Genomic DNA, 6000 nt, shown 5'->3' on the forward strand with positions numbered 1-6000 from the left:
GATATGAAAATCCAGAGGTGGATAAGGAATTGGTTAATGGGGAGAATGCAGCGGGTGGTATTGAAGGGTGAACTGTCAGGTTGGTGGGAGGTTACCAGTGGAGTTCCTCAGGGTTCGGTTTTGGGACCCATTTTATTTAATCTATTTATAACTGACCTCGGAACCGATTGCAGGAGTGGACTGATAAAGTTTGCGGACGATACGAAGGTGGGAGGCGTTGCCAATTCGGGGGAGGATAGGGATATTCTGCAGGGAGACTTGAATGAGCTTGTGAATTGGAGTATCAGAAATAGGATGAAATTTAATAGTGAAAAGTGTAAGGTGATGCATTTAGGGATGACTAACAACAATTTTAGTTACAAGCTGGGGACGCATTGGTTAGAAGTAACGGAAGAGGAGAAGGACCTAGGGGTTCTTGTAGACCGGAGGATGACTATGAGTCGACAATGTGACGTGGCGGTGAAAAAAGCCAATGCGGTCTTGGGATGCATTAGGCGAGGCATATCTAGTAGGGATAAGGAGGTGCTGCTTCCGTTGTATAAGGCGCTGGTGGACCTCATTTGGAGTACTGTGTGCAGTTCTGGTCTCCCATGTTTAAAAAAGATGAACTCAAATTGGAACGGGTGCAGAGAAGGGCCACTAGGATGATCAGAGGAATGGAAAACCTGTCGTATGAAAGGAGACTGGAGGAGCTCGGGTTGTTTAGTCTGACAAAACGAAGGCTGAGGGGGGATATGATTGCTCTCTTTAAATATATCAAAGGGATAAATACAAGGGAGGGAGAGGAATTATTCCAGCTTAGTACTAATGTGGACACAAGAACGAATGGATATAAACTGGCCGTGGGGAAGTTCAGGCTTGAAATTAGACGAAGGTTTCTGACCGTCAGAGGGGTGAAATATTGGAACGGCCTTCCGAGGGAAACGGTGGGGGCGAGGGACCTGTCTGGTTTTAAGATTAAGTTAGATAAGTTTATGGAGGGAATGGTTTAATGATAAAACATATTAGCTGAGGAATACCGAGCAATGGTAGGTAAATAGTATAAAGGCTAACAAGGGTCAGGCCGGAGACTCTTGCCTACATGCTCGGGGTATTACTGATCGCCATATTTGGGGTCGGGAAGGAATTTTCCTCCAGGGTAGATTGGCTGAGGCCCTGGAGGTTTTTCGCCTTCCTCCGCAGCATGGGGCAGGGATCGCTAGCAGGAGGGTTCTCTGCCAATTGAAGTCACTAAAACACAGGATTTGGGAACTTCATCAGCAGAGTCAAGGGAAGGGTAGGGACGGTTTTGTGGCCTGCAGCATGCAGGGGGTCAGACCAGATGATCATAATGGTCCCTTCTGACCTTAAAGTCTATGAGTCTATGGAGTATGTAGCTAGATAGATAGAGGGGGTGTATGGGGATAGACAGATGTGGTGTATGGAGATAGATAGATGTGGGGGTGTATGGGGGTAGATAGATAGATGTGGTGTATGTGGAGAGAGAAAGAGGGAGAGAGAGAACCCCATTGGCTTTAAGCCCTTTTACATTTTATGGGACTTTTCTGTAATCTCAGCTCCTTGAACTTTTTCGTGGTCCAAAGCAAACAACAACCCTGGAACCCATGTACACAGAGAATGGTCGTGTAGGAAGGAGCCCAGGGAAGCCAAATCAGATTCAGCTGTGTCATTGACTACAAGCCGGCCAGTGTGTTGCAGTTGGATTTTCCCCGCTGACCCAGTGGCAGGCCACTCCGCTTCTATTAGGGCCCTGGGATGGGACGTAGGTGAGTGGGAGGGCCTGGGTTCCCCTACCCCCGGCAACCCAACGTCAGGAGTGGTAGCCTCCCCACGTGGTTGTCAGGAGGCCTGCATTGGTCTGGCTCCCACCTGAATCCGGATGCCAGACGGTTGTGCTGACTCTCCCACCAGAGAGATAACCTCCCCTAGACTGCCACAGCTCTGCTGGACTGTAGGTCAGAGCCCCCCTACTTGCTTGCTGCCCCACCCTGATCAGTGGCCAGGCAAATGGACCTTCTGTTGCTCTGCCTGCCTGCCTGTAGGCCACAGCCCCTTCTCGATTGCCGCCCCGCCCTGATTGAGGGCTCTGGGCAAAACCCCAGGCTGCAGGCCTAGATAAAGGCCTACTGTAGCAGGGTGGCTACCCCGCTCCTGCCTGAGAGGTTTAAAACAGCCCTGGAAGAGGGCTGGGGCAAAGGGAAAAGCTACTGGGCTGATTGGGGAAGTAGCCACAGCTGGGCCATGCCCCAATCAGGCCCCAGCTGGCCTGTATAAGAAGGCTGGGAGCCAGGAGCTCAAGAGTCTCTCTCTGAGTGCAGAGAGAGAAGGGCCTGGCTGCAGGGAGCTAGACAGGGTACCGGAGTGGAGCAGGGCTGGGAAAAGGCTGAGGAGCTGGGGAGCTCCAGTCTGGATAGCCCCAGGCTGTGGCCTGGTAATAGGCCAAGGGGTACTGGGGGTTGCAGAGGGCAGCCCAGGGCTAGGCCAAGGCAGCAGGTCCGAACCCAACCTTGCCGATGATGAGTGGCCTATACTGCAGTCTACCCCAGAGAGTGGGGGCTAGCTGGTGACTGGCAGTGGCCTTATCCTGAAGTGAGGTGGGGTTAGTGGGTGGGGGTTCCCCTGGGAGGGGAGCCCTAGCGTGTGTGGGTACTGCCAGGGGGCAGCACCCAGAGCAAGGGGCACTGGGGTCCTGGGAGGGATACGGGAGCCTGAGTGCAGAGGACAGGCGGATCACTGGCCTGCAGAGGGCGCTCCAGAGGCTGGAGAGCTAATTCCCTGGACGACCAGCAGGAGGCGCCACAGGGGTGAGTCCGGATACTCTTACATATGGTGGAGAATGCGGGTATAGCGGTCCACCCGTGACACAAGGGGCCAAGGCAAGGACTGTGGACTATTGCCCAATGCAGAGACTTGAGAACCGAAGGTGGAGAAAACCATGAAGGACTATTATTGGAGAGCCCGTGTGGCCCGTCTCGCCGAGCAGCAAGCCAGGCTGCTCCAGCTGCTGCAGGGGAGGGCACAAGGATCTCATTGGGGGCCAGGCACCTTGGGCAGGAGGCCGGTGCCAAGGTCAAAGAACTGTTGGGCCTGTGGAGAACCAGGACACTTGAAGAGGGTGTGCCCTCACAGGGCCCAGGCGAGCCCTGAAGGAAGGGCTGTGCCAGAGACAGACCATGGACCGACTCGAGTGCCCCCTGTGAAGCCAACAGGGGGGCTCCAATTGTGTTGGGCCTGTGGGGAGCCAGGGCACAAGAAGGGGGAGTGCCCTCACGGAACTCGCAGGGCCCAGGCTAGCCCTTAGGTGGGCAGGGGTGAGCACTGGCTGTGCCTCCTCTGCCACAAGGGGCGCCGGGGAAAGCGGCCTAGCCCCCAGAGACGGAGGGGGAGGCCAGAGGATCGGGCCGGGTTTGAGACTGCCCCGAAGGAGGGGGTGGTGACGACCAGGGCCCCACAGAGGGGATTGTCAGGGGCAGGGAGGCCCCAGACAAACCTGGGATCCCATGGGGGAGCTGAAAAGGCAACCATGGGAACCCAAACTATGGAGGAAGTGAGCAGCTGCTCCTTGCACTGGACAGCCTGCGAGCAGAGAGGGATTTCCTGCGGGCCCAACTGAGAGGAGTGCTGGGGCGTTAGGGATAGACAGACACCCTACCCCCCCCCCGGTGGAGGGGATCTTGAGGTGGAGTGTGTGTAGCAGGGTGGCTACCCCACTCCTGCCTGAGGGGTTTAAAACAGCCCTGGCAGAGGGCTGGGGCAAAGGGAAAAGCTACTGGGCTGATTGGGGAAGTAGCCACAGCTGGGCCATGCCCCAATCAGGCCCCAGCTGGCCTGTATAAGAAGGCTGGGACCCAGGAGCTCAAGAGTCTCTCTCTGAGTGCAGAGAGAGACGGGCCTGACTGCAGGGAGCTAGACAGGATACCTGAGTGGAGCAGGGCTGGGGAAAGGCTGAGGAGCTGGGGAGCTCCAGCCTGGATAGCCCCAGGCTGTGGCCTGGTAATAGGCCAAGGGGTACTGGGGGTTGCAGAGGGCAGCCCAAGCCAAGGCAGCAGGTCCGAACCCAACCTTGCCGATGATGAGTGGCTTATACTGCAGTCTGCCCCAGAGAGTGGGGGCTAGCTGGTGACTGGCAGTGGCCTTATCCTGAGGTGAGGTGGGGTTAGTGGGTAGGGGTTCACCTGGGAGGGGAGACCTAGCATGTGTGGGTACTGCCAGGGGGCAGCACCCAGAGCAAGGGGCACCGGGGTCCTGGGAAGGACACGGGAGCCTGCGTGCAGAGGACAGGCGGATCACTGGCCTGCAGAGGGCGCTCCAGAGGCTGGAGAGCTAATTCCCTGGACGACCAGCAGGAGGTGCCGCAGGGGTGAGTCCGGATACTCTTACACCTACAAAAGGTACTCGGGCTGCAGAGGGGCACCCGAGAGATAGGCAGAGGCAGCTGGTCCAACCCCCCTTGCCGCTGATGCGTGGTTTATATACTGCAGTCCGCCCCAGTGAGCGGGGACTAGACAGTGACTGGCAGTAGCCACTGAGGCAAGGTGTGGTTAGAGGGTTGGGGGTTCCCCTGGACACCCAGATAGTGGGTTACTGCCGGGGGCAGGACCCTGACGTAGAGGGGTACCGGGGTCTGGGAGGTACACCGGGACCAGCGGCAGGCGAGACACCAGCCTGTAGAGGGCACTTAGAGGCCGGAAGAGATCATCCCTCACCGTTGCCCTATGACACAGACTCTCTATCTTTGCTCGGTCTGACTGCAGGCCTGAACCATTAACACTGAGCTAATTTTCCCCTGAACCAAGGTATCCCAGAAGTATCATAGCGAGGGGCGTTGTCTAGGGTGACCAGATGACAGGAAGAAAATATCGGGACACAAGGGGGGTGGGGGGTGGGTCACTGGTGGAGCAAAAAAACCCAAAAAACTGAGTGCTGCCAGTGTAAGGACACAAACAGCTCCCTCTCCCAATTCCCTACTGTGGCCCAGTGCTGCCGGCAGTCGGGGGCGGGAGCTGAGAACAGCAGAGTGCTGCGGGCAGTCAGAGGAGATTATGCACCCTTCCTTAGGTATGCATCCCTTCAGCCTCTGGTTTTTAGGAGGGGGGGGGAACCAACGGAGAACAGCTGAGTGCTGCTGGCAGTCAGAGGAGAAGAAAAAAAAGCCGAGAACAGCCGAGTGCTGCCGGCGGAGGAAAAAATAAAAATAAAAAAGCGGAGTGCAGCGTCCCGACCGAAGATCAATCGGGACGCGGGACAAATACCTAAGTATCGGGACGGTCCCGATTTTATCGGGACGTCTGGTCACCCTAGTGTTGTCTCCTGCCCAGACGGACGGGGAGGGAGCTGCAAACCCCTTACAGCCTCTCTTTCTAGTCTTTCATACTTTTTTCTCTAAATATGTCAAAACACAAGCACGCAACCTTCCCCCGGCAAAACACAGAAAAATGGGGACGGCGCCGGCAATGGGGATGGGGTGTGGTAACCTGTCAAAAACTATATGGTGATGAAAGCTATCGAGCGGTTACCTACTCACATGGGGTTGTCAGGGAGGGGTAGTACCTCTGATGGGGGAGCAGTCGTACTCCTAGGAGTAGCTCATCCACTTTGGTACCCACTTGACAATACCCAGCTCTCACCTGTGGCTCCAAGTAGCTGTCAGCATGTGACAGCGGCCACACCCCGGAGACCGTCTCGACCGGTGGGCTAAACCAGGTGAGGGTAGCCGATGAGTATGAGACTCTCTGTGAGTTAGGGCCTGTCTACCCATTGCATGCGAAGGCTGGATCTGGCTGACTGAGGCAACCTGGTTCAATGGTCAGGAAGGCGATGACAGCAAGCGTTGTGGAACGCTTAAGAGCACGACAAGACACGTAGGCGTCCTGGTCATCCACTGCGCCCTGCCCTATCTCCAGCCGTCTCGACTTCTGTCTTGTCACTGGATACAGATAGGAACTGGGAAGAGAGAGTGAGGCTGACGTCGCGCAACTCTCCCTCACTTTAATCCAATCC

The sequence above is a fragment of the Chrysemys picta genome, unplaced genomic scaffold (genome assembly GCF_011386835.1).
Source record: "Chrysemys picta bellii isolate R12L10 unplaced genomic scaffold, ASM1138683v2 scaf279, whole genome shotgun sequence".
Taxonomy (NCBI): domain Eukaryota; kingdom Metazoa; phylum Chordata; order Testudines; family Emydidae; genus Chrysemys; species Chrysemys picta.